This window comes from Drosophila gunungcola (genome assembly GCF_025200985.1).
Source record: "Drosophila gunungcola strain Sukarami chromosome 3L unlocalized genomic scaffold, Dgunungcola_SK_2 000002F, whole genome shotgun sequence".
Taxonomy (NCBI): domain Eukaryota; kingdom Metazoa; phylum Arthropoda; class Insecta; order Diptera; family Drosophilidae; genus Drosophila; species Drosophila gunungcola.
Genome location: NW_026453178.1, coordinates 3,523,481 through 3,533,012, shown reverse-complemented (window position 1 = coordinate 3,533,012; position 9,532 = coordinate 3,523,481). Strand labels below are relative to the sequence as shown.

Sequence of the window (9,532 nt, the reverse complement as noted above, 5' to 3'; positions counted from 1 at the left end):
GGAAGTGCGTATGTGGATCGAGTGCGTGTCTTCATTTGAATCGAACTGTTACCACACAGTTTGGGAAGGGAATTATGTTAGCCGAAAATTATGGTAACGATATTTTCATTTTAAATTAAATACTATATATCCTTTGTTCCAAATATGTGTTGTACAACGTTCAATTTTTTATAATAATTTGCATAGGCATGTAATATAAAATTAATATATAAAAATTTTTCTTTAAGATTGCAACAAAGAACTCAATAGAAGTCAATTAAAGTAAAAATTTTAAATTGATAAAAAATAGTCTTTGAAGGTTTATTATTTTATGCCGCTTTGCTATTTAAGAAGAAGTATTTTTTCTCATTTCGTATTAAGCCGCTAAGAAGAGGCTTCACATCCCATTAAAATTAATTTTGATATCTAAATTTCGTTTTATGTTCAGATTGCCTCCTTTCTAAAATCGGCGATAAGTACCTGTCCCATAAGTCAAACGCGTTTATTGGATCTTCCCTCGTTTACGGCCCTTAAGCTAACAACTTTATTAATGCACCAACATCTCGCACAGACGATTGAACAATTTAGAAAAAGTTCAAGTACCGGATTACGTCGGATCTCCTCCAAGTTTGTTAATTGTTAATTTGCCAACGCCGAGAAATGCAAACAAGAGAGTTCGTCGTGTTCAATATATGGGCATGGGTATAATGACTTCTTTCTTGGCGGTGGGCCTTTGTTCACATAGATGAGGATCTAGAGATTGATAGATATCAAGTTAAGTGCCCAAATGTTGCTTTATAACATTTTAATGGCCCATTGTGCCCGGTCTCAAGTTATAAAATGTCATAAAATTTTCAACAAGTCCTTTAGCTTTGCCTCGGGGCTCGGGGTGTTCTTAAGTGCATTGGGTTCAATTTGGAAACTGCTTCGTCGGCGATAAGCGCTCAAGCACTTAAAATGCTTTATTTCCACTTCAGCTACAAAGCAATTTTATTAGCTTTAGAAAATTACAACAAAGTCTCCTCCATCCAACCCGCTGCAGCGCAAAATTATGATGACTTTTTAATTAAGCAACAAGAGCACAGACAAACAGCAACAACAACAACAACAAAAATTGTCGCCAAGTGAAAAAGCTAAAATTTCTGACGAAATGAATGAGTTGCTGGTGATAAAGGAGGATGGCTTTGGTTTTCTTTTTTTCAGAGGATGATAATGAAAGTGTGGGGGCCCAGACAGCTGCCATTTGGCTACTTGGCTGCTGTCGGCCCCATTGTTTTGTCAGTGCCACGTGATGCGAAAACTCACCAGCAACGACCAACCGAGCTGGTCAAGAGCAGAGCCAACAACAGTGGCAGCATTAGTCGACCATTTTGGTCCAGTTTCAGCCCGGATTTTGACCGGCAAACCATCGGGCATCGGGCAGCTGGAGATGCAGATGCGGATGCACAAGTACAAATACAAAAACTCAAATGCCAAACTGCACTCGAATGTCTGGGGACAGAAACGCGCTAGATAATGCTCGCCCGTCCTTGTCATTGTCCTGTAAAATAACTCTATAATCCCCAGTCTCATTGCTCTGCTCGAACAACAATCATTGCCAGCTCTAAGTAGTTGCACAAACGCAGCCTCCTCATCCTCATCCTCATCCTCATCCTCATCCTTATCCTTATCCTCTGGTCCTCTCTATAAAGTCAAACAATGAACATTCATTTGATGCTGGCTTTTGCCGTCCCGCAGTGAAGACAACTTCTGGCCTGTTTTTTCAGCTTTTCAGCCATTTTAAGGCAATTTAGTACTGTAATAATTCAAACAAAAAATATACGAATTCCAAGAATATTTTATTCTTAAACATTTTGCCTTGAGCAGTAAATGAAAGAGCATATCAAAGCGAGAAATAAGGAAAAGTTTTTTTGGTCAGCTTTTGTTTGCAAATTAAAATATTCTCAGTAGGAATTGGTTTAGTAATTTTAATTTTTTAATAATTAATTTTTTTTAAATGCAAATAAACATTGAAAATTGTTTTTTCTCGGAAACATTTTTAAAACAACGCATCATAACCAATTTTAGAACAATTATTTATATTATTATTCTTAGTTTGAACATCTTTAACTCAATGTGTGCATAAACGCAAGTAAAAGGTATTTCAAAAGCACGAAGATTTCTCAGTGGCTTGAGTTATGGAAATTCGATTGCTTTGAAATATTAGTTTTAACTTTATTAGAACCATATTTATTAAATGAATTTATTACTTTATTTTAACTATAATAACTGAACTAACATTCGAAATTTAATAAAATTCCCTTATTAAATGATTTCGCAGTAATGTATTAAGCTACCAAAAGTTGTCCTTTTTTGCCGGCTGATTTTTCCGGATTCTCGGGTGCGAGGAAACTGCCAAGCGGAGCAAAAGTTTTCCGCAAGTTGCCTTGCCTTCAGCCCATTGCAGTGTGGCCAAAAAGCGCTGCGAAGCGGAAATGTCAATGCAACGGCACTTGCACTTCCGCTGCCTACTTGCACAACTTTGCCTCCCGACCCTGATTCGGATTGGGAATCTGTGTCTTCATTGTTCCACAGCTTTCGACCTGCTGACGTCGGCACAAAATGGAAACAAATGGAGGCCCGAGGGCTCAGCACTGCCGCTTCTCCGTCTCCTTCTGCTTCTGCTGGCCTTTGCTGTCTCCTGCCCATCTGTCTGCTTAGCAAATTTTCGATGATGATAAATGTGACTGGCGAAGTGGGAAAAAACCCAATATTGATAACTTTGAAACCCCTAGCTTTTGTCTTAGTTCGCCAGCATCCGAATCGCACCATCGCCCCGTTCGATACAGTTTAAAATTGTCAACTTGGCTTTTTCACGCATCATCAATTGGCGTTTATTTAGTAGCCTGCTGGGAAAGGGAAGGATCTGGCCTGCATAGTTTTCTTAGCTTTCTCCCCCCTGGCAGCTGTCTTTTGTTTGTAGGCCATAAATTCAGCTCGGACCAACTGCATAAATTATGGGGAAAAGGGTGCGTGAGGCGCACTTTATTTTATCACCATCAGGAATGGCAGCATCTTCTTCTGTTCCCGTTCCCGCTCCTCATCCTGCTTTCTCCTCCAGCTGGTAAACGACGATGTCCTTAAGCTGCTTGTGCAATTGCCGCATACTTAAGGTAATCTCGGCGAGCGCTGCGCTTACTTCAAATGGCCATTCATCAGACTCGTTGAATGCAAACTGCAAATAAATGGCAACTGTCGCAACTTCCCGCCCATTCTGCCTCCTGTTACTGTTACTGCTCCTCCACCGGCTGCTCTTTCCCAGCATTTCGCCCAACAATGGCTGACCAGCCAACAATTGTCATAGAAAGCTGTCGACTCAACGTCGGACTGTGAGTCCGGGTCAAAAGGTCGGCGGGCACTGTAATTGTAATTGTATGTAGTTGGCCACTTAGCGCTCTTCTGCCTTAATGCTACTTTTCTTTAGACTTACACAAATACCATTGTTGCCTTTGAAATGTGTTCGAAAACTATTTTCATCTCAAATAAAATTGTTTTTCCAAACAATAGCTTAAGGTGAGAGGCGATGGAATTCTAATTGTTGCTTAATGGAAAGAAATTGAATGAAAAAGGAAATGTTTTGAAGCGCTTCCGAGCTGCAACTTAATGTTTTCATAGTATATTTTTATAGGTTTTGGTTTCGATATAAATTTGAGTTTTTATGTTTTTTTTTGTTACGAAAAGGATTTTTATCTATATACTTTCTTGTACTTAGAAGACTTGTATGGCTTTTAAAAATTAAATTTTTCCGTATCGAGATTGAGAACGTCTTGAACGATATAGTCGTTATTTTCTTTTTATATAATGAATCTTCTTCTTAGAGTAAGACATTATTTAAATGGTTCAAGTATATTTTACAAAAGTGACTAAAATTTAAGTTTTTACTCTTATACTTTCGCCCCAAGTCGAAAAATACCCCCCGCCAGCCAAAAGGTTGCGATAGCCAAATAACCTTGCCACTTTTCAGAAAGAACAGCATATGTGTCTGCCAAGAAAACGACTCGGGCCAGACTTCGGGCATTAAGCCAGCGAAGCAAACAAGTTTAATCACTCTTTGATGGCCATAATTCAAATTAGGCGACTGACAAATAGGCGGGGAAAATTGTATGCCTTTAAGCGGGCTTTAAGTGTACCAAAATTTGGGTCGGCTTTGCGAAGGGAACTTGACCGAAGATGGGGAGGCTGGAAAATGGAGACAATGGAGGGACAATGGGTGCGAGTCTGGCGGAAAACGGAAGCGAGCAATGGCGAACTGCGGCCTAATGTACAGCGCACAGTGGCGGGTGGGTGGACAGCGTTCTGGGCGGGTGGCTAAATGGCCTTTCCATTGGGCCTGGTCCAAAACGGAAGCTTTCAATTTCAAGCTGCAGTGGTGAGAGCAAGTCGCAGGCAAGTGGCCCAGGATCGGGACAAGGACGATGGCAACGGTCGAAGTAGGAAGGACGAAGAGTCTCGGACTGCAGCTCAAAGCAGAAAAAGTAATTTATTTCGTATTGCGGTTTTTAACCACATTTTCCACTTTGTACAACAGCAACGACAGCCGAAAACTGCAGCTACCATCTTCATTCCTATCTCCATGGCTATATAAATTTTCACCAGCCCTGCGCCCTCTCTCCGTCCCACTTCCGCACCATCTTCCATCCCGCTCCCGCTCCCTCGCCCCGTCTTTGTATGCCTGTTCCACTTTCTGCTCGATAAAAAGGGCTCAAATGCGGTTCCGTTTTTCTTTTGCCGTTCGTCGCCTCCTTTTCAGCACATTCCCAGGCATTTTCTTTTTTAGCTTTGCACAAAATTTCACCGTTCAAATTGCATTTGACCCAACCAAAAAAAAAAAAAAAGGGAAAATATACGAAAAAAAAAAATAAGAGAAAACCAGACAGAAGAAAAGTGGCTAAGAGGAAAAGAAGTATTTTCTGTTTCTGCTTCTTGTTGGCCACTTTTTTGCACCTTGCCACGCAAATTGCATTACCATGAAGTTATGAGCGACAAGTGTGCGAATGTGAATCTCTGAGAGGGAGATAGAAAACAGAGTAGTTCGCTAAGCAAGATGTATGTGTATTTTTTGGCCGAATATTTGGTGTGCCTTGCAAGGCCATAGACAAGTTGTTTACTGCTCAGTTCAACCATAAATGATGCCCACTTCTTTCCCTAGGCGAGCACTGTCACTTTTGGTTATTTTGTGAGCAGTGCCGTGTGAATAATAGTGAAAAAGGAGTTTTGATGCGGTTGCCTAGCTATTTAAACAATTTAAAGTTTATTTTAATTTTTTATTCTTGTCATATTTGAAAAACAATTAAACAATTAAACAATTAAAGTTAAGCTAGCAGCTTTTATCAAATGAAATCACTGTTGAGTTCAGCAGAAAGTTGATTCTTTGTCTTGAAATTATTTTTGATTTAAAATTGTGTGTTTTGTTATCTAAACGACCATTTTATTCGACTGAGTTGACAAGAATCAAGAATGTCTTTAAGTAAATGCCCTGCAGTGACAAAATCTGCATCCTTTTTCCCCTATTATTTCCCTATTTTCACTTTCAATAAAGACAATGGCTTATCTAATTTCACTGTGAACAAGAAACCCCCAATCAATCGCAGGTTCAATTGTGGCCAGAACCAGGACAAAACAAAAGAAAGTGAAGCAAGGAAAAAAGCCAAAATTATTTCCCACGATAATTACATTTGGCCATGTACAAGAAGACAACAAAGAAGCAAACGGAAACAAATGAAGAAAACATTGCTGCAAAGAAAATAAACAGCAAAAACGGCAGTGGAAAATCAAACAAAGCTGGAAAAAGCTGGGAAAATTGGAGGAAAAAAGGGGGGTAAAGAGAAGGGGGCCAAGCCCATTGATTACAGTGTGAGTGAGCTCGAGGAGCTTTCACTTGAGTGAAGCTTTTGCCATCGAGCCGTTTAATGTGCAGTTAGCAGGAAAGTGGAGCGCAGCGACTTGCAACTTAAGCGCCATCAAAATCGTAGCCACCGCCACTCCCGGGCAGAAGGTTATACCCCGGTGAAGTGGGTAAAGCAAATTCAATTGCCACTGACACGGATGCTGCCAAAACAAGGCTCTCTCTCTCTCTCAATGGGGGCTGATCGATTTCACGCTTCAAACAGACCGCCAGACGTGCTCCGGGGTTTTAAGCCAGCTTTTGTTGCTGCCACAGCCACTGCCACTGCAACTACAACCTGACCTGGCTCTTGGCCTTGGAGCCAGGAGTCGAACGCGGTCCACTCGACTGCATTAGATGGCGTCCTCCTCTAATGCACACTGGGCACACATTCTATTGCCACCGGCATACTTTGTCCCCGGGACCAACTTTGTTGCTTGATTAGCAACACCTTTTTGGTGTATGCCCCAGCTGCCTGCAGCTGCCTCCGAAACGGGGTCACACTAAAGTGCCAAGTAATGGAAAATTCGCAAAGTTCAATGGGTTGGAGAGTTAAAGCTGGCAGGAATGGACTACTAAAGGGAGTGGATACTTTTTAGGGCATCTAAGGTCGTTGTCTTGCTTTCCTTTCATAAAAAACAACACATATTAAAATCTCCAAAAAATAATTGACTAATTTTAAATAATTTTCTGAACTTCTGCAACAAGTTTTAAAATAAAACAAAAAATGCCATATAAATAAATGCTATAAAAGATTTTAAAATTAGACCATTAAGGATTTATTAATATAAAATATTTAATGACCGCTGAATTTAAAATTGGTGTATATACCAATGGTAGATACCAATCTAATCAAGAGTTTTTCGAGCTCCCCGACAGAATGCCTTTTTTTCGTTTAGTTTAACTTTTATGACCCGAGGCGTTATATTGGTATTAGATTCACAAAATATAACAAGCCACAAGTCATAGCCTAAACCATCCGCAAAAACTGTATCCAGCTCCATTCGAGTAATCTAAATTAAGTGAATGCAAATTTGAATTTGGCCTATCAGCAAAGATTCGCACAACAAAAATAGTGGCGAAATGCAAAACCAAAAGGGGATTCTCTTCGAATACCCATGAACACAACAAACCGAAACAGAGGAGAAGTAAACGGATGCAGGAGGGGTTTCAGCCAAGTCAAAAATGTGCTCTCACAAATATTTGCATATTAATGCAGGCATATTGCGTATACGTATGGGTGTACACTGACTGTATGTTCGTGTGTATTATTTGTGTGTGTGTGTGTGTGTGTGTGTGTGTGTGTGTGTGTGTGTGAACTGCTGACCCCTTTTGCAATTTTTTCTGTTGTTATTGTTGTAGTTGTTCATCCTCATGGCACTCGTGCAGACAGTTCAAACATTTACACACAAAAGTAAAAAGCAAAATAAAAATAAAAAGCAACCGAAAGGGATCAAGCAAGGCAACGCATCTGCACTAGTGATGTGAAGAGAGTCACGACATTGGGCCGGGAAAACCGTGATAAACTCACACCTGTTATAACTCGCACGATAAGTGTGGGAAAGCAAAGGTAAGATTTCTTAAATTTCATCGTAGAAGTTGAAATTGGGTCAGCCGGAGATGGGACATGGGAAGAGCTTCTTCAGTTTCTAATTTGCATGAGACGTGACTTTCTAACGTTTCCCTCGATCAAATCACAGCCTTACGACCATCTCCAGTGCGAATCCTTTGGCGTTCGTATGTGAGTGTGGCCGTGTCCCTTTTGGCATATCCTTTTGTAAATTGTTACATTTTCGCACGTGTGAATGTTTTTTTTTCCCCATATCGGACCTCCGCCTAATGCGTGTGTGTCTGTGAGCGAGTGTAAATTGAGAAGCTTTTGGCTCACCTTTTTCCATTTTTCCTAGTCTCGTCCAAACATTTTTGCATCTCCAGGTGTGTTCGTGTGTTTGGCACGTTGGCCATTAGGACGCTAGCCTGAAAATGTATTTTCATGTGTTTTAATGGACTTTTCGGGTTAAGTCGGATATCATTTTTCCTTTTGCGAAAGCCGAAATGGAACTCATCTTAATTGGTTAGGCCTTTGCAATGGTATTAGAGGCGGATTAGCTGGAAATAAACGTATGTGCCTTCTGTAGGGACCAAAACTTTAAGGCTTTAAGGATAACTTTAGATTAAAAGTTCGAAAAACTAAACGTAAGGGCCACAATCTATGCAATTTGGGTTTCCTAACTCCTGCGCATGTAAATTAGGTCATTCTCTTTTCCTTGTACAGACTTACCAAGTTTATTACTTATACTGACTTTGTTTATTATGTTTTAACGAAATTGGCCTTGACTAAAATACCGGACTTTTTCGTTTACTCTGTTATGTAAGCAAATAGTAATTTGGTGTCATATTGGAATTGTAATTTTCAGGTAATAGAGCATCCCATATGTACCTGTAACATAAGCAACGCCTTGGATCTCCCATGAATAAAACATGGCTAACATTTTAATATTCTTCCGCCCTAGGAAAAATTTTAAAAATCAGTATTTGTCTGGTCTGAGCCGGGAAGACAATATTCGAATTTCCATAAAATAGACAAGAGAAATCGCAGACTTCATTGAGGGTAGGGCCATTTCCGAATATGCAAACTAAGTACAGAGTCCCCAGACGGGAAATGCTTGCCTATGCAAATGGGAGGGTCGCAGAACGCAAACAAATCAAGCGACCCGAACAACGCCCCGTTCCCAGGACGAACTTTAGTAGCGAACCTCGGCGGGTGAGGGCTCAGATGAAAGTCAACCTAGTAAACAATTGAATCCATAGCTCATTCTACTCCCTTTCCCACAGGTAAACGGGCTGAATTAAAATCGAGAGGGGAACAAAAAAATGCGAGAACAATGGATTGGGCTGGAGTGGAATCATGAAAGTAAACTAATTAAAATGTAATGAATTCAGAAAGTTCTTCGGCATTTGGGGCTATAATTCACCATTAATGCAGCCAACAGAATTCACTTGCAGTTGTGGTTGTGTTCACTGCTTCTTTCTGAATTTACGACCGCAATAAAAGTCATGGAAATAATCCTAAATCGAGTGATAAAAACATGCGAGTCGTCGGTCGAATGGCATAATGTTGTGCTAAAATTTAAAACAGCCAGCGTATTTATTTATGCGTGCTCATGTGCAATTTTATACATCCAAATGGGCGTGTTTCGACTTCGAAACAATCGACTGTCCACGCCCAATGGCCCCATAAAAATAATCAAAATAAAATTTCAATATTCAATAACATTATTTTTTGGCAATTGATTGCCATACGATTTGTTGGCCCATGTATGTGACACATTACTGAATGGCTGAACAATTTAAATCGTGTATATCTAGTCATAATCTATCTTCTAGTCAACAACCATATGCGCTCATTAAAAATATAAATATAAATATACCAATATGCAGTAAACCATGCCATTTTGCTACTTCAAATGTTTGCCAAATTATTAACTTAACAACCTACATGTTTGTTGTCCTAGCGCTAAAGTTGTTGGACATTAAACATAAGCCACACTTCAATGGTTCCACTTGAATCCCGAACTTGGCTTGGTTAACATCAATGTTGAAGTGTCAAGTGTTCTTGTTCGGCAAATA

At 40.0% G+C, this 9,532-nt stretch overlaps 1 long non-coding RNA gene across 1 annotated transcript; it reads left to right on the top strand.

Annotated features, from left to right (window-relative positions):
• The first annotated feature begins 8,260 nt into the window (after window positions 1-8,260).
• LOC128257444 (uncharacterized) lies at window positions 8,261-8,968 on the top strand. Its single transcript, XR_008267870.1, has 3 exons — window positions 8,261-8,319; window positions 8,416-8,666; window positions 8,738-8,968. It is a non-coding gene; the product is annotated as an uncharacterized LOC128257444 (long non-coding RNA).
• Window positions 8,969-9,532: the final 564 nt, after the last annotated feature.